General features: G+C 44.1%; 1 protein-coding gene across 8 annotated transcripts in view; it reads right to left on the bottom strand.

The window, feature by feature from the left end:
* LOC147697229 (F-box-like/WD repeat-containing protein TBL1X) overlaps nucleotides 1-19,602 on the bottom strand; it is a 929,968-nt gene that overhangs the window by 774,338 nt on the left and 136,028 nt on the right. The window lies entirely within an intron of this gene.

Genomic DNA, 19,602 nt, shown 5'->3' with positions numbered 1-19,602 from the left:
CTACTAAAGCCTTACATGGACAGATGACACATTCAGTTAAAGTGCAAGTAACTACATTTTAAGTCATACTCGTCCGGCCTAGATAATCATGAGTCTACTTGCCATCTTACGGCATGTTTACACCTGACCCGCTGTTCGTGGTTGTGTGGGGTTGTGTGTGTGGTTGTGGTTGTGTGTTCGTGTGTGTGGTTGTGGTTGTGTGGTTGTGGTTGTGGGTGTGTGGTTGTGTGTGTGTGGGTTCAACAGTAATTTAATTGATTCTTTGTGAAGGCACTTTTTACAACAGTGAGAGTGATTTTTGAGAGTTAGCGAGATTCGGTTAGTGAGAGAGTCAGTTAGTCAGTGAGAGAGTGAGAGCGGTAGTGAGAGAGTGAGAGTCAGTAAGAGAGAGAGAGAGTTAGTCAGTTAAAGTGAGAGAGTCAGTTAGTGAATGAGAGAGTCAGTCAGTTAGTTAGTGAGAGGCAGTCAGTTAGTGAGAGAGTTAGTCAGTGAGGGTGAGAGTTAGTCGGTGAGAGTGAATGAGAGTGAGTTTATTTCCGGAGTGAAAGAGAGTGAGTTACTGAAAGTGAGTCCGTTTTTTGCGAGTGTTAGTCAGTGTTTTAAGAAGAGTCATTCAGTTAGTGAGAGAGAGAGTCAGTGAGAGAGAATCAGTCAGTGAGAGAGAGTTAGTTATTGAGAGAGAGTGAATTAGTCAGAGTGAATTATTCAGTGAGAGTGAGTCAGTCAGTTAGTGAGAAAGAGTGGGAGAGTCAGTTAGTGATAGAGTGAAAGAGTGTTAGTGTAAGTCTGTCAGTGAGAGTGAATTAGTGAGTCTGTCATTGAGAGTGAGTGGGAGAGGTTTGTGTCCTGTAGACCTAGGTCAGATGTAGTGTGAGAGGTGTATGCAGCGCCTATAAATGTATTTGATGTATTGAGAGTAATGTGTTAATCAATGCAACTTCAATAAAGTTATTTCAAAATCACTTTGCTTATTAGTTTTTTTAGGGAGGGTGTGGTGTATCAGTTTTTCTGATTAATATGAGGTGCAGTGTAAGAGGTGTGTTCAGTGCATACCCACTGAAGATTTAATGTGCGATGTATGTGCAGTGTGGATAGACCTGAAGTTCAGTAAGCAGTGTGAGGGATATACTTAAAAGTGCATTAGGAAAGCTGTGTGCATTATAAGGGACAGACCAGAGGTGCAGTGTTAAAGGTGTGGGCACTATGGCTAAAATGTGTGAAGTGCATTGGAAGATCTATATGCATTTTTACGGAGTGAGGTAATGTTCAGTATGAAAGGTATCTGTAACGTCGGCATAAATGCAGTGAGTGAGAGTTTAGAGGTGCATTACAGCACAATGTTCTGCCGGAGGGACAAATACTTTGCACTCGAAACTGTAGGTGCAGTCTCAACTAACTTGCGAAGCACCTGATAAACAGTCTAGCTTTCCTTTAACCCTATAGTATATTTGAAGCAGAACTAAAAGTTAATGTAAAAAATGTTTTTAAAATGGCAAGCAGAGAAACTAACGAGAATGTAGCATTTTTTAAAACTGTATTGTGGAATGCTTTGACATGCATTGACACCTTGCTTAAAAAGACTCCCAAGTGTAGCCTCCATGCAGTCTGCACTGGTGTGAAACGTCAGAACAGTTACTACCTGTGGTTAAATTGGAGACTGCCGCAGCTGAATAAAAACAATGGTTTCCTCCTCGTAAAGATCAGTATCAGCGTTAGGAGAGGCAAATGTGGTGCCAATGCATCAGCACATATGGGTGAAGTATTAAAAGCAAGAAAGGATGTTTGTAGCAGTGAAAAGCAGAGACCGAAATAAAGATGTGCAATAAGAAAGTCAAAAACAGTAATTTGTAAAAAAAAAAACATATGTATTGTGCTCTCTCTGTGACGTGATGTTTATGTCACAATGCTCCAAATTTGTTATGCCCTGCATCTCCACTCTTAACCAGAAAAAGTAAACAGAGCAACTTGGATGTTTTTTTTTTTGTTTGTGATCACTTTCGCGGCAGCTTTGATGTTCTCAGTGGCCGCGCGGCTCACTGATTATAGAGTGTTACTTATATAATGCTGGCCAAGCTTCAAAGCAATGATGTGCTTCTTCTGCGGGTGTTCTGCGGGTGTTCTGTAAATGAAAATTATCTTGGATGGAGGATGCATTAGGGTGCAACAAGCATTGGCAAAGCCAATAGGTCAAGGCTTTGGGAACTATTGGCTTTTCGAATGGTTTTAGTCATGTTGTACAGCATGCTGTGTAGCATGGCTAAGAAAGGGAATTTAAAAAATGTGGATCGTAAACAAACCAAAAAAAGTAGTACAAGAAATTGTTGGAAGCACCACATAGTTGTTATACTCACAAAGGGCAGGGAGTTGCAATATGGTTAAGGCACAAAAAAAACAGTAGTGTGGGGGAAGCAATTGGCTAAAGGTATTATGAACAGGGCAGCAAATGTAGGAGAGAGGGCAATGTAGAGCTTGAAGGAGAAGCATACAGGCTGGAAAGCAAAGTAGGGGAAAAGCACACAAGGGCGAGAACATTACGGTGCCGGGAGAAACATGTGTGCAGAGAAAGAGCAACACACCTCAAAGGAGCAGAATGTAATGATAATTAAGGCGAGTGGTTCTGCGACTTACAGAATCCTTCGGATGGCAAATGGTGATCACTTTCGCGGCCGCTTTGATGTTCTCAGTGGCCGCGCGGCTCACTGAGAACATCAAAGCGGCAGCGAAAGGGATCATGCAGGCTGACAAATGGTGCGCGCGCCCGGCGCACATGCACTGTACCCGATCCTCCTGCAGACTTTGGGAGCACTTTCAAAAGCCCCTTACTAAATATCTTGCATAGCATCACTTACGCGATAGCTAGGCGAGACCTAAAAATGCGCGGCTACTGCTGCTCATTTATTATTCACTTTTTGGTTATTTAACTTTTTTTGTGGGTGTCTCGTGCTCAATCTAGTTTGGGCCATGGCAGGAACCCCAGGTCCCCCGCAGCCCCATCTTGCTCCTATCAGGTATGCTGGCGGGAGACGGCATGATATTTATTAAGTGGGTGCTCCTGTGCCCCCTTGGGGCACCAACAGCTCCATTTCCGTAGGGAGTCACAAGGGGAGCGCCAGCATCCTCACGTCCCAGCAAGCTCCCTAGCCAGCACTAAACTGGGTGCTGGTGGGTGCCAGCGCTTTCTTTTTTACTCTCGCTCGGGCTGAAGCAGCAGTTTTTAACTGCTCCCACTGGCAGAAGCAAAGGTTGAGTTCCCTTCCCAGGTAGAATATGGGTGGAATATGCCTCTGCTCTTCTGGGCAGAGAACTACAGTGTTCCAGGAGTGGTCTACTGGGACACTGTAAATTATTGGCCACGGGGATGTGATTCTTGGGGCAGATACCAGCACAAGGAGCAGGGCACATGGCTGCCTTCCCATTTTAAAATAAATTCAGCTCTAGAGGATGGGATCCCTGGGGTCGGTACCAGCACAGGAAGGAGAACACGTGGCCACCCTTCCATTTTCAAAATAAACTGAGCCCTGGGGGATGAGGGCCAAGGGGCCTGGGCAGGCTCTGAAAGGGGGGGGGGGGGGCGCATGCGCCCTCCTCGCCTTTAATTATAATTGAGCGGTGGGGATGGGGTACTCTGGAACTGTAGATGCTAGGAGAGGGAGACTGCATGCCCCCCTTTGCTTCATTTGCATATTGGACCCGGGGATGGGCTCCCTGGAGTCTCAACAAGGCTTTGGGAGGGAGGCCGCATGCCCCCTCCCCAAATTTATTGATTCAGTCATGGAGAGATCCCCCCCCCTCCAATTATAATCTAAACTGACCCCGGGGGCCTGGCTGGCCCTTGGGGGTCATATTATATGAAAAAAAAGGTACTGCCATTTTCTTTTCTTGTGCCGCGATCCCACTGGAGCACAGTAAGAGCATAGCAAAAACACACATTTGTTTTTCAAACTTTTGGCCAGGGGGCTCCCAGGGACACCCCAACAAAGGGTTAGGGGGACAGGGTATCTCTACCTTTGCCTTCTTAAATTGTATTTATTTCTTTCATTTTCATTTTCAGAAAAGGGGACTAAGGGCCAGATGTAGGAGCCCAAATACTGGTCGGTAACGGCGGAATTCGGCCGTTACCGACCAGTATTTGGTGATTGGGATGTAGGGGCATCATTTTACAGATTCTGTAAATTTACCGAATCTGTAAATTTACCGATTCTGTAAAATACCGAATCAGTAATTTTACCGATTCGGTAAAACCCAGATGTAGGTAGCACTGTTGACAGTGCTACAGGCCTTTAAGATTCGGTATTTTACCACCCAATCCAATTGGGTGGTAAAATACCGAATTAAGGTGTACATTCACATCTGTGCATGTACACCTGTGCCATGTGACACACAGACATGCCCTTAGGGCATGTATGTGTGCCACATGGCACACAAGCCTGTATTTGGGGTGCTAGAGGGTGTCAAAGTGACACCCCCTGCACCCTTGCAGGATTCGGTATTTACCGATTCGGTAAATACCGAATCGGTATTGCCCATTGATTCCAATGGGTTTCATGGCCCATAGGAATCAATGGGCAATACCGATTCGGTATTTACCGCATCGGTAAATACCGAATTCTACAGATTCGGTAATTCTAAAATTAGAATTACCTACATCTCCCCCCTTCCTATTTACCGACTCTTAAATACCGAATCGGTAAAATTTGGTATTTAAGAGTCGGTAAATAGGAATTACCTACATCTGGCCCTTAGTCCCTGTAGTCTCCTAATAGGTGCCCCAACATTTTTTTCTTGTTGCGGCCAACAAATATTATTCCGTAGGTGAAACAGAATGCTTTATTTTTTTTAAGTTAAGCTTACAGGACTCTTGCAAGGGTCCCTCGAATCCAACCGTCCAGGTATACAAATTTTTTTGTACCTGAAATTCTCAAAAACTACTGAACGGATTTACACCAAATCACAAAAGGCAAGATTTTCGGAACAAATTCTAGCCTCCTGCCAAACTAGGTGTATTTCAGTTTTTGAGGTATCGCGCTCCAAAAAATTCTATCGAAAAGGCATGGAGGTTTTACGTTTTGGAACCCTCCCCTGTTCTCGGATCCCACTTGGCATCACCCTGAAACTTTTCGGGAAGGAGCTAACCAAAAAAGAGCACTTTTATGGAACGTTTCGTAAAATGGAGCTAAAATTATTATCAGACGAAGAAAAGGATTTCTTATGTAAACACAGACCTAACAATAACTACCCTGGGTTGACCAGCACTGGGTAATATTTATATATCTATCTATACACATGCCCAACACACATACATACATACATGTATATATATATTCACTGAAAAAACCATAGGTTATAGACCATATATAGTTAGGGATTAACATTTACAAAACCTTATTTTATTTGCACAAAACCATTGAAATTCCATATATAGTTAGTTGCACTAACTATATATCGCGGACCCGCAATCCACTGCTAATGATGTCACATATTACATCATTCATGACATGGTCAGTGACATCACTGATGACATCACTGATGACATCTCAAATGACATCACTGATGACATCTGAAATGACATCACTGATGACATCACTGACATCTCATTTGACATTACTGATTACATCACTGATGATATCATTTATGTGATAATACATCTTCAGACTCTAATATAACCTTAGATACACTCAGTGTAAACAGGCACTCACAGACTGTCACACATCCATGGAGTTACTCACACACCTAGTCAGTCATGCAAAGAATCAATCACATCTCCATTTCCTCAACTATACAGTTATACACACCTTACTTATTAAAACATATACTAACACATATTTACTCTCTTATACAATCCCTGATACAAGTTCACAATGATTCATACACCCACTCTCACATTCACTGGCTCTTATGTTCAGTTATTTATATATGTCAACTCTCACATGGACTGTGTTTTACATATGTACTTACTTTGACATGTAGCACTGAGATATCCATTCAGTCACCAATACACTCATGCACACAGTCAACTGTCCATACAGCTGTTTCTACATGCACTTTTGAACCCATACACCTAGGGAATCAACTGCTCACACATCTAGCACAGAGTTATACACCTCCCAGCCACCCACACACATACTCAGTCTCCCATACAAATACTTGGGCAACCATTCAATAACCCATATAGTTACTGATATAGCTACTGATTTAAACATGCAGCAGTTTACAGAACAACATATATAATGATTGCCAAATTAAGACACTTTAATCACTAACCCATGCACTCAGTGAGACACATTTAATCATTCTCTCATACAGTCAGTCATGCACCTACTAAATCCTTCATCCAGACACTTATACATCCACTCATTCTTCAATATGTAAGACATATTTTAACTTTACAGAAACATACAGTCACTGGGTGTTGTCATCAGTGATGTCATCAGTGAGGTCATCAGTGATGTCATTTGAGATGTCATCAGTGATGTCATCAGTGATGTCACTGACCATGTCATGAATGATGTAATATGTGACATCATTAGCAGTGGATTGCGGGTCCGCGATATATAGTTAGTGCAACTAACTATATATGGAATTTCAATGGTTTTATGCAAATAAAATAAGGTTTTGTAAATTCTAATCCCTAACTATATATGGTCTATAACCTATGGTTTTTTCTGTGAATTTCATTGGTTTTTTAAAAGCTAATATCTATAGCTGTAAAATATATTCTTTATTAAATGACGTATCACGTAGCCCGTGAGACGCCTCATGATGCATCGCATAACCGTGACGTATCGTCTCTGCAGCGCAAACCAAACCCAAAACGTAAGCGCGCCAGAGCACGCTTAAAGATATATATATATTTTTTTAACCTTAATTAGACAAAATCCACACGTGCACATATCACAAACGTTCAAAACACACAATATGTCGGACTCCCGTTACGCTGCCGGTTAGCTGCCCGGTTAACGTACCGGGAAGCACCTTTACCGCGAAAAATCGCAATTGTTTTTTTCTTTTGCCCCGCAGGGAATTTTAATAGCCCCCTCATCAATCCTAGGGGTTCAGGAGGGGTCTGCCTTACCCCTTTCATTAATTTACACCTTTTTTTTCCACCTCTTGTCTCTCGATCCCACAGAGAGACAAGATGGCGGCCGCTCCAGACTGTTTACAATGTTAAGAGCCAATCAGCTTCTCCTCAGACTCCCGTTACACTGCCGGTTAGCTTCCCGGTTAGCTTCCCGGTTAGCTGCCCGGTTTGCGTACCAAGACGCGTCTCTACGGCGAAAAAAATCTGATTTTTTTTTTTTTTTTGGGCCCCGCGTGGCTTTATAATATCCCCCTCATCAATCCTAGGGGGTCAGAAGGGGTCTACCTTGCCCTCTTTCCTTCATTTCCCCCTTTGTTTTGGCCTCCTCTTGTCTCTCGATCCTACCGAGAGACAAGATGGCGGCCGCTCCGGACTGTTTACAATGTTGACAGCCAATCAGCTACTCCTCAGACTCCCGTTACACTGCCGGTTAGCTTCCCGGTTAGCTGCCCGGTTCGTGTACCAAGACGCGTCTCTACGGCGAAAAAATCGGAATTTTTTTTTGGGCCCCGCGTGGCTCTATAATATCCCCCTCATCAATCCTAGGGGGTCAGAAGGGGTCTACCTTGTCCCCTTTCCTTCATTTCCCCCTTTGTTTTGGCCTCCTCTTGTCTCTCGATCCTACCGAGAGACAAGATGGCGGCCGCTCCGGACTGTTTAGAATGTTGACAGACACCGGAGAGCCAATCAGCTTCGCATCGCAAAGTTCCGTTACGCGAAAAGTACGCGAACCGGAGCGCTGCCCGGAGCGCTGTTACAGATATATATCTTATTTTAAACGTTAATTTCTCAAAATCCACTGAAGCACATATATTGAGACCTAGCAAAGGCACATCGGGCTAACAGTCCCTACAATTTTGCCAAGTTTCGTGCAAATCCATTCAGCCGTTCGAGCTAAAAGTGAGGCCAACCGCCCTATGGAAAAATGAATGGGAAAAACGCGTTTTGGGACCCCCCTTTTTTCTCGGCCCCCCCTTGACGACCCCCCCAAATTTTCAGGGGCTGCTCAGAAACAAAATGTGCCATTTTCCTGAAAATTTCAGCCAATTCCGTCCACAAACGCCAAAGTTATTAGACATAGAATTTTCAAAAGTTCCATAGAGAAAAAATCCTAACTATATATACCTACTGGCTATCGCCAGTAGGTAATATATATATATATTTACACACACATATACATGTATGTATATTACACAGCGGCAGTAGCCACTGTTTGGTTATAGTTAGGTCACAGTTCCTATAGGAAGACCATTTTTTTTGTTTAACTAATAACTTTGGTGCCGTTTGACAAATCTACACAAAACTTTCCAAAAACAAACAAGCATTGGCATAGCCAATAGGTCTCGCCTTTGGGACCTTTTAAGTATTTAGCCACGAGGCACATCATCCTGGATGATGCAACATCTACTGTTCTCATTCAGCCTTAAACAATGTCCTGTAAGTGAAACACCATTTGGAACTCGTAAGCAATGCATTGAAGCAACGCATTTTTCAAGTTCTTCAACGCCTTATAATGCAGTATATAAATACAATAAAATACGACGTTTCAAGAGGCACAGTCCATTCACTATGTGTACATTAAGGGAATAGAGACAAAACAAGGACAAGATGTGGTCTAGTGCCCAGGCTGAACTCCAAGAACAAATACTATGCAGAAATAATGCAATTATTCAGCATAGAAATGGCTAGATATCATTCGGAACGTGGTGTTATGCAACGTTAATATTTTCACAGGCATACAAATAAGGTTGTTAAAAGTAGTATCACTACAGAAATACCATCTGTATTTCTTAATGTTCCATTCAGTATTATTTCCATATGGAAAGTGCTCAGAAGCAACTATTGTGTGCTGCTATATTACCAACAAAATCTGTTTAACACAGAGTAAAAAATAATGCACCTATGTTTCGCTGATTATGATAAAGGGGTTCAACGTCAGTGGTACCAATATAGATTGTTTATTTATGCATGTTAGTCACAGTTTTATCTAAGGGTACAGAAAAGTGACACTAATTTCAGGTGGGCTTGGCGTTCGCACTATCAGCCGCTGCAGGACATATGTTATGCTGTTTTGTATAGCGCGCTATTCACAAGTTTGGGTGTGCAGGCTCTTGCTAGACATATACACAGGCAAGAACTGTAATGTGTGAAATTGATATTCGACGAAGGATGGATGTGCTGTTTATGCGTACGAATCTTCAGTGTGTATGAAAGCATGTATGGATGGATGTGCTGTTTACAAGCGCAAACCTTCAGCTGTGTATAAAGGTAGATGTTGTTTACACGTGCAAACCTGGCTGAAAGGAAGTACAAAGGCAGAAGAGCACTGCACAGGTGCAAAGACGCCCTAAATATGGGATTAAAAGACATAGCTGGTTTCTGGACTCTTATTACAACACAATGCAGTGTTTTTTTAAAGAAGTGAGTCAATGTTGACAGCAGCAAATATTTAGCCTTAAAGCTGCCCGCTTTTCTGCTAATTATAACATTAATTGTCAATAAGGTGGGCTCAGCATTGGTGGCAGTAAAACAAAAAAAAACGAGCCACCCAACGAATAGTTCAGTGGGGTGGGGCAGTGTTAACCGCCTTGACGTGCATTGTTGGGCGAATTTATACACTATAGCCTGTGGACTTGAAAAGCAGTGTGATGTCTCCTAGTATTCACCAGTTAGTATCAGGCTGTCTAAATTGTGGGAGAATTTCACACAGCCTCCACACCACTGGAGTCAAGCTAGCCGGGCTGATGAGAGGTGTTACCTCGAAACCGGTCCGGTCCTCGGATGCTTGATTCCGGTCTGGGAAAGATATGGCTGTTGTAGTTCGGACTGGACTGTTTCCATGGGGCACAGGGATAAGAGCTGATTTGCATAAAGCCATTATCTGACCCAGGGTGGTGTGGAGTGCAAAAAACGATGGATTTAGGCCCAGATCCTTGTACTGGGGTGAATGTAAGACATTGATCTACATTCTGTCCATCAAATTGTTTTTTGTAATTTTCTCTCTGAGAATTTCACACTATGCCACAATCTTCGGCTTTCCGCTCAGACTGGAAAACGGGTTAGGCAGTGCTATTAAAAAGTAGCAGACGGAAGTTAAGCACAAATGAGGAGAGGGTCAACACTTTTAAGTATTTGCCCATGCAGCACATTATCCTTGGAAACTTACTCTTACACCGCGTTCAAACGATCATGCCACCTCTGTCAGCGCTTCTGAGCCTAAGCTGATGGAGTGCATGATAAGAGAGCCCGTTTGTGGAGGTTGCGCCCCTTGCAAGTCACAAAGTAAAATTACTGGGCCATCTTGGACTGAATCCAATGCGCATGTGGCTATTTTAATTCCCTCCGGAATGGATAATTATTTTAAAATAGCCATGCGACAAAGTGCTGCCGGGCAGCTAGTTGGAAGTACAATATCTCACTAAAAAAAATACTCCCCCCCACTAAATAGGCGTATTTATACCACTCCATCTATTCACTGTGGTTATTTACACAGCACGCACAATGACCAAGGAAGGAAGGCGGGACGAGAAAAGAAGAACTAATTGAAAAAAGAAAGAAAGCAAGAGACAAAAAGAATGAAGGAGGGTGGAGGTGTTAAATCAGGAAAGAGAAAGGGAAACAAAGAGGGATAATGTAAGGAAGAATGGGCATGATGGATATGCAAACAAAGAAAAGGAGGAGAAAGAGAAAAGGAAGAGGCTAGGCGAGAGGTACGGAGAATGAGGCAAGGAAATGCTTAGGATAAAGAGGGCAGGCAATGAGAGGAGGGGGATGAGAGAAGTGGGGTGAAAGAGGAATGGTGAAGAGAAGGGAAATCGAGGTGGAGGAGGCAAAGGCTGAAAGAAATTGAACAAGAGGAATTAAAGGAAAGGAAAGCGGTAGAGTGGACAAAAAGAAAACAAGCACGCGAGTGGTGCGTACGTGTGCGCACCTCGCGCTAAATGTTTTAAAAAAATATATATTTAAAAGGGGGCACGTCTGTCGGGTGGTGTGCGATGTGCGCACGCTGTAAGGGTGCCCACGAGCGATGCTCTTAATGAGCCATGGGGAGAGAGGAAAACCAGATGGTGCCTGCGCACGTAACTGTGCGCGTAACCGCAAGCTTCAGGCCACAAGCAAAAGCGTGTGGTGAGCTTTTTAAAGACCATTTACTAAAAGTCTCGCCAGAGCAGTGCATGCGCTGGCACAGGCGAGACCTAAAAAAGGTTCATCCACCTCAGTGCCTTCCTGGAAAGCTAAGTGGTGAAGTGGGGCCGAGAAAAAGGGGGATGGTCTCAAAATGTTGATATCCCATGTTAGTTCCTGCAGGAAAATTTGGGAGCAATACAGAAACAAGCATTGGCATAGGCAATAGGTCTCACTTTTGGGACCTTAAAAGTATTTAGTTATGCAGCATAATATCCTTGGTGCAACAACATCAACTGTTGCACAGCTAAACCCATATAAGGTTTCCAAAGGCGAGACCTGTTGGCTGTGCCAATGCTTGTTGTTCAAGTTAGCAGGTCTGGTACCAGAGAGTTGGTCCAGAAAACAAGTAAAACGCAGTTGCTGATCTGCACCCTGCTTACCGGGTTTGTAAGCCTCAGGAGAAGGAGGTCAGTTTTAAAGACATTGCAGCGAAAGTGTCAAAACATGATACGGTTTCTTCAAAATTGAAGAAGTCTACTTCATTAACAAACAGAGCCGTTTCACCTTAGTACATCAGATTACATCAGTGCTTTGAGAAATGTATATATCTTTTTTTTTAAGTGATAGTTTTCAAACATAAATTTAGAAACATTCACGCTTTCCTCCCACCCTGGCAACAAGGCCAATAGAGAACTAGGAGGCAAGTCAGTTGTTATGTGCACACTTTGGGTGGCCTGGGTTAGTATTAGAGATGAATAACATTATAGTTTATTAAATCAAACACAGGAGGTTTTGTACAGCGCACATTCTGAAGTCGTTTATTTTAAGGTCCTCTTATATGTGATGTTGAAGATGAAGTGAAATAAAACAATAGTCTAGGATCACACAATTTGGTCAAGTGCTGAGGCCCGGGCTGATTCCAGGTTTTCTGATTTCTCACTGCAATTCAGCCACTAGAATACACATGCTTAACTTCCCCCACACCCATCTTAACCCTGCACCTTACTGGCATCAATACGGCCCTCTGTCACATCACGAACCAAACTTTCTGACCCCTGGGAAAATGTCTGCGAGTACCCATGGACTAGAGACGAAATCTATACCATTCACATACACAGTGATAGCAAACACCAGACGAGGCTATATGATCAAGCGCAAAATGAAAGCAAAGTTCGGATCCTCGTACAGTAACGTAATGACAGCTGAGGTTAAGCAATTGAACAATACACACACCCAGAATGACAGCTGAAACTAATTCTACCACAAAACTGAAAGCAGACAATAGACCAATCGTTCACTACATTTGTAAAACGAAAACAGAAATCAAAAGTGTTCAAATCTATATCTACATAATAAAGTCAATCATACAACACATACCATTAAAACAACAACAAAAATTATAATCACATAATAAGCAATCAGTGAACCAAACAGCACGGATTCATAAAGGTAAACGCGCTGGATTTTGCTCCGCCTGCCGTGAGGGAAACGGCCTGCTTTAATCGCCTGCCTGAGGGGAACGGCTCGCTTCTATCTCTGCATCCACCTGCCCCTCCAGGGGGCGACCCGCATCGCCACACCGCCGTGATGGGAACGGCTGGGCAGCGGACTTTGACAACCAGAGGGCCTTGCGTGGCACGGGGGTGAGGACGTTAGTAGAGGGCCCAAGAGGCCCTCTTATTGAGCGTGGCCCTCACGCAGCGCGGGACGTGCACAGGCATGGCCGGGCGAGGCCCGGGCCCGCCCTTGGCGGTCCAAGCCCATCGGAGACTGGAAGAGACTGGGCTGGACCACCTCCCTTTCACTGGAGTTTTGCTGATCTCACTCTTTAAGGCGAGCCAAGTATATTTTGCCCTATCTATTACATATATGTGCTAATGTGACTATGGGGAAGTGTGTGGGCCAGCCAGACTTTAGGCCTGCCACAACAAGTATTGATAGTATGTTAGAAAGAGCAATCAGCATTTTTAGTAATGAAATCGAACTGACCGAGAGGCGCCCCTCTCTCGGCTTCCCCCTATTTCCAACAGTGGAGGGCACCAATTTAAACACTAGCGCATTAGACAATTCTATCATCAATTGCGAGGCCCCCAGAGGCGGCACCATACCCCATACCCTTCATCAGACACTAACATACCAGACATTTCAATGAGCACCGATGCACCCACTCGGGAGAAGCGTAAAAGGAAGCCAGCTAAGGCAGTAAGCGCTAAGAGGAAGCAACCGACTCGACTTTGCTTATCTCGCACATCGCTGAGCTCTTGGATATGCCCATCTATTAATTCTACCACGGTCGTGGCCCAGGTGGACACACCAGTCATTGATCCCCCTCTGTTGTTCTATTGGAACTCAGACTCAGACTGATTTGTTTTTTACTGATAACAGTAGAAGGAGTCAAGCGGTCATAAGCCATATTATGGATACCATTACTGAATGTGTTAAGGGCGCGCTTGATAGTTTTCTTGTTACTTTGAGGGACTGTTTGCCCATACCTCAACCTGTGTCCTCTATGGCTCGGTTTGTATTTTCTAATACTGTTCCCACTGCGCAAGCTAGTATGACTGCGCCTACTTCTTTGGGAATGTCAACTACACCGCCGAATAACGTCCCAATTCATCAACAGACCAAGATTGATGCGCTTAACTTGAATCTAGGGTCTTTTCCCTGTGATATGTGTAAAAAAATGTGGTTGTGTTTTGCATCTAGGGGTAATGGTGGGGTAAACAGGAACATTGTGAATGGCGGCATAAACCGCACTCTTGATGGAAATGTGACACGCCTGTTACTGGTATCCCCTCTGCGGTTTCAATTAATAATGCTGCTGGAAACACACTGCAAGAGGGTGTCACAGACTCCACCTGTCTGCCAGACCTCATGGGTGATAGGGAGGTGTTAAATCTACCTCCTGAGGCATGCCCCTATGTTGTGGTTTTAGCATGTGTGCCCCTTTAAGGCCTGAACAAACAGAATCATGGGAGCAATTACGCCACAAGTGTTTGGCCTGGCTTTCCAAACATAAAAGGTTTAGGGCGTCACTAATAAATAATATTATTATGGTACGGAGAGTAGGATGGGTAGGTCTGTCCCCAAAATGTATCAAGGGAGATTGTATAGTTATTAACTTTCGCAGACCATCTGTGGCCAAAGCAATACTATCACTGCAGGAGGATTAGGCTAATTTAACTGTACTTAATGTAGATTCTACCCTTAAAATACGGAGTTGGAATGTCACAGGTCTGGCATCTAAATTAAATTTACCAGACTGGTTTGGAGTTGGTACACACTCAAGACATCGTAATGTTTCAAAAGACCTGGGCAACCCGGGAGTTATTTTTGGAGTTTTTTGAATGTTTTAACATTGTAGCCCCTAGCCCAGACTCGGGAGGCTGGCCGGAGGCCTTTCAACCTGGATTAATATTAGGGCAGGGGCCATGCCAGGGTCCTCCAAACTAATAATGACAATTTTCAGGCCATAATTTACACACAGTGGATCCCGTTTTATTTATTTAATTTTTATAATAACAATTTTAAGAATGTTCCCAATATGAACTTTATCAAGTTGTTTACCTTTATTTCTAATTTACAGACAGCCAATTGTGGTGTTAAAGCAAAGGGCATTTGCTTAGGAGGCGATTTTAATGTAAAAATGTCAAAGGGTATTTATTCAGCCATTTACCCTACTGATATGGCACCGTTATGCCACAGGGGGGACCAGTTACTAGATCTCCTAAGTTCTAATAACTTTCTAGATGTTATGGAGCTTGCAGCTGTGCCAACGAGGGATGGCCACATAGAACCTACCTATAGAGGCAGGGGTTCGAACTCCACTATTGATTATGTTTTTATCACTCCTTGCCTAGAAAATTGTGTGTTAAAAGCGGAGGTTATTCCCATAGTTTAGGGGGACCACAATCCGATTAATTTAACACTGAGTCTCGCGTCCAGACCAATTTATGATAATGTGCAGGGTGCTAGGGACTTGACCCCCACTACTGACAACCTTAGATTGGTTTGGCGTGGTATAGACAATAAAGTGGTATTTGATATGATGGTAAGATCTTATCCTGATCTGATTAACACTTGTTTGACGTTCAAAGAATGTAACCCGGAGGTAGTTGGTGCTTTTTCAGAGCTTTGTACCGGTATTAAATCCTTGTTGTCTAGGCCCAGTAAGAAAATTCACTTAGACCCAGGTTGGTTTAACACTGACTGCTCCCTAGCTAATATAGCCCTTCCAGTGGCGCTTGCTAATAAACCCAGAGATCGCTCTCTCATCAAATCTCTTAGGTTAAGTTACAAAAGAGCTATAGCAATCAGAACGGAGGAGATTACAAAAGAGCATTGGGAAAACCTCGCTCGGGCCAACACTCTAATAAATGGCAAGGATTTCTGGCTGGCCGTTAAAGGCATGAGGTCTCTGAGAAACCCCATGTCGTCAATCAGTTGCAATATCTCTAGTGAGTCTTGGGAAGCTCATTTTAGCAAGATCTATGCTGCCCCGGCTCCATCCTCCGCTATTTAAGAGTACACACTAACTACTAGGGTCCCAATTGATTTATCAGAGGTTGAGGAGGCTAATCGACCAGAGCCTGGGATCCAAAGCCCTCGGGCCCGATGGTTTGCCTATTGACATTATTAAATGCTACCCAGATTTTTGTGCGCCTACATTGCTAAATGTTTTTATTAATTTAATTAATTCTCCTATACCTCACACTTGGTGCACCAGTATTATCGTGCCGATTTTCAAGAAGGGGGACCGCTCAAACCAGAGTTGCTACAGGCCGATCTCCCTGATCAAGAATACTCTGAAAATTCTGGGGAGGGTCTTGTACAATAAGATTAGGTCATGGGCCGAGGAATGTCAGATTTAAATTTGTGTCAGTTGGGGTTTAGGAGCAACATATGCACTGTGGAACAATGCCTTAACCTCAACTTGATTATTAGCAAATACAACATAGCTAAGAAAACACCTGTATATCTGGCATTCATGGACCTTACGACGGCCTTTGATGTTGTCAATAGATCTCGGCTGTGGCCACTCTTTTAAATTATGGGCTGGAGGAGTCCCTCGTATCTTTTTTAGCATATTTGCACAAAGATCTACACGCCCGGGTACGCATTAGCACGGATGGTTAGGTTTCCAAAGCCATTGAGGTAGGTAGGGGGGTCAGGCAGGGCTGTGTCCTGGCCCCCTCCTATTTATTTTATATATTAATGATTTAAACAAGCCTCTGGTAACATTAACTCAGGATGTTCCATGCATCAATGGTAATAAAGTTCCTGCACGGTTATATGCCAACGATGCGGTGCTGATGGGGCGTACCCCAAAAGCACTCCGCATCCTGGTGCATTGTTTCGTAGAGTTTATGGCAGCCCTGGATCTATGCACCAATTTAAAAAAAATCTTTTTTAATGGCGTGTGGGTCTAAGAAGTATTTTAATTCATCCATAGTTTTAAATTCTAACAGTTTACAGAGCACTCACACTTTCCCATATCTTGGTTTGGTACTCGCATCTAACGGGTTGTGGACTGATCATGTGGCCTATTGTAGGAGGAAGTTCACAAACTCTATTAACATGATACTTGGGCTTCCAAAGCCGAGGAACACAGAGGTGGTATCTGCCACTGTAAAGATTTTTAGAATTCAAGGCATACCAATTGCAACCTATGGTGCGGGAGTTTGGGGGCATGTTAACAGTGGCAGCATCCAGGGTGAAGAGAATAGATTTTGTCTTAAAATCCTGGGTACACCCATCTCATCATCCAAATGTTATGTTATGTTATGTTAATTGAGTTTGTAGAGCGCCTGGTTACACTGACCCAGTGTGTCCCCGCGCTAAGGTGGCAGCCAAAGGACCGGAAAGCCACAACAGAAATAGTCAACAGCACACCAGATTAACCTACAGGAAATAGAAAGGTCTTCAGACCTTTACGTAAGATGGATTCAGATTCCTCCAGCCGGAGACTCTGAGGGAGGGTATTCCACATCTGGGCCGCCACATAGCAAAACGAGCGGCCACCCATTCGAGCTTTCCTGATCTTAGGGATGTGCACCTTACCTCTCCCACTTGACCTAAGCAGTCAAGTAGGTGCTTAAGGAGTAAGAAGGTTGTGTAAGTACACAGGGCCCTTTTTCTGTAAAATCCGATGGCTTACACACATAGCCTTGAACTTCACTCTCTCCCTAATGGGAAGCCAATGAAGGGATGCAAGCACTTTCTTTACAGACTCTCTCCTAGGTAACATAAGAACAAGTCTTGCAGCTGCATTCTGGATACCCTGCAATCTCCGTATGCACTTGTCAGTTGCACCCAGATACAGGAGATTGCAGTAGTCCAGGCGCGAGGTCACCAGGGCATGCACCATGATCTTTCTGGATGCAATAGAGAGGGTATCCAGGGTCTTCCGTAGCCCACGTAGGATGCCAAAACACGTGACTGTCACCCGCCTGGTGTGGTAGTCGAAAGACAGTTTGTTATCCACCCATACACCAAGGTTTTTTGCTTGTTCACACGGTGTCGGGGTAGAACCGAACGTCTGAGGCCACCATGCCGATGACCGGACTGACGGAGCCTTCCCTATTACCAGTACCTTGGTCTTAGTGCCATTAAGCTTAAGACAATTATGTGCCAGCCACTCAGCCAGTTCTTGCAGGCACATATAAAGTTAACGGCCGAATCGGGCTGAGCCTGAGTCAGGGAAACCACTAGCTGAGTGTCATCTGCATTAATCCCAAATTTATCCGCTATTTTTGCCAGGGGGGCGACAGAGATTAAACAGAGTCGGGCTCAAGGTTGAGCCCTGAGGCACCCCCTGCCTCAGCTTGATGTTCCTAGAATAGTGGGCCCCTTGCATTACTTGAAAGCTACGCTCAGTCAGAAAAGATTCCAGCCATTTCAGAGCCCCATCAATGACACCACCTATCTTTAAAGCTTGCAACAAAGTATGGTGGGCAACAGTATCAAACGCGGCATTTAGATCTAGCAAAATTAGTGCCGCTGTTTGTCTGTCGTCCATGTATTTCTGAATGATCTCGGTGGAATGCAGTAGTGCCGACTCGGTGGAATGGAGGGTATGAAAACCAGACTGAGAGGGGTGGAGGAGGTTATTCTTGCAGATGTGCTCTGTCAACTGTATATTCACAATCTTCTCCGCTACCTTAGCAAAATAAGGAAGTAGAGAGATGGGTCGCAGGTTGTCTAATTGCTCCATATTAATATGGGCTTCTTTTGTAAAGGAAGCACCATTGCCTCCTTCCATCTGTTAGGAACCACTCCTGCGCTAAAAGACATGCAAATAAGATGTCTAATGAAGGGCTCTAATGTGTCCAAACTCCCTCTAAGCACCCTAGGGGTCCCAGGATCCCTGGGTGATCCTGATTTGATAGTGCTCGCTACCTTTTTAAGAGTATCCGGTGCTGGCACCAAAAATCTATGGAGATCCTGAATTATAGGAGCATCCCCTTGTTCCCCCTCCCCTTCCACGCTAGCGTGAGCAGAGCCAGGTAAAGAGGAATAGATCTGTTCTACCTTTGCCGTAAAATACTCTGCAATCCGATTGCAGGATGCCTCAGATCCCACAACGGGAGGAGAAATCGATGCCAAGGAGGAAATTTCTTTAAAAACCTTAAAAAGCTCCTTAGTGAAATTTTCGGCTGTTTGGATTCTCTCCTTAAAATAGGCTGACTTTGCCTTCTTAATGAGCGAGTGATAGGACTTAATACAGCTTTTGTAATCCTCTTCCACAAGGGCGGAGACATCTTTCCTCCATCGTCTTTCAAGAAGCTTGCAGTTTGTTTTGGCAGTCCTGAGTTCTTCCCCAAACCAGGGGGCAGATTTACGTTTTTTTGTGGACACCTTATTAGACCAGGGTGCTATGCAGTCCAGAGCGTCAGTAATACGCTGCGCTAATGCTTCGCACACCTGATTTACGTCTGATCCAGACGGTGGTGCATCTCTCATAAGGGCCTGGTTAAAAGCCTCCAGGGAGAAGCTAACCCACTTCCTGCTTTTAATACCTGTTCTAACTTTCTCCTTTTCTTTGGGGGTCGGGAGTTGTATAGTGAAAGGTATCCAAAAATGATCTGACCACGGCACCGGACAAGGGGAATCAACCACCAGAGCATCCCAGTTGGCAATAATGGGATCAAGTAGATGTCTCTGCTTATGTGTGGGGCATTCCGACTGCAGTGCTAGTTGAAGTGTCGCTAAATCCTGACCCCAACTCTTGTGCACCTAGGCTGAGTGCATCATCCAGGTGCAAATTAAGGTCGCCCAGCACCAATAGTTTATCGTACCTTAGAGCCAGTTGCACCAGATAGTCAGTTAAGCTAAGGGAAAACCTAGTGTGGGGCACCGGGGGTCAGTAGACCAATAAGCCTTTAATAGCATAGTTC

This window comes from Lissotriton vulgaris, chromosome 8 (assembly GCF_964263255.1).
Source record: "Lissotriton vulgaris chromosome 8, aLisVul1.2, whole genome shotgun sequence".
Classification (NCBI taxonomy): domain Eukaryota; kingdom Metazoa; phylum Chordata; class Amphibia; order Caudata; family Salamandridae; genus Lissotriton; species Lissotriton vulgaris.
Note: the sequence above shows the minus strand (reverse complement) of the source record. Positions and strands in the feature narration are given on the sequence as shown.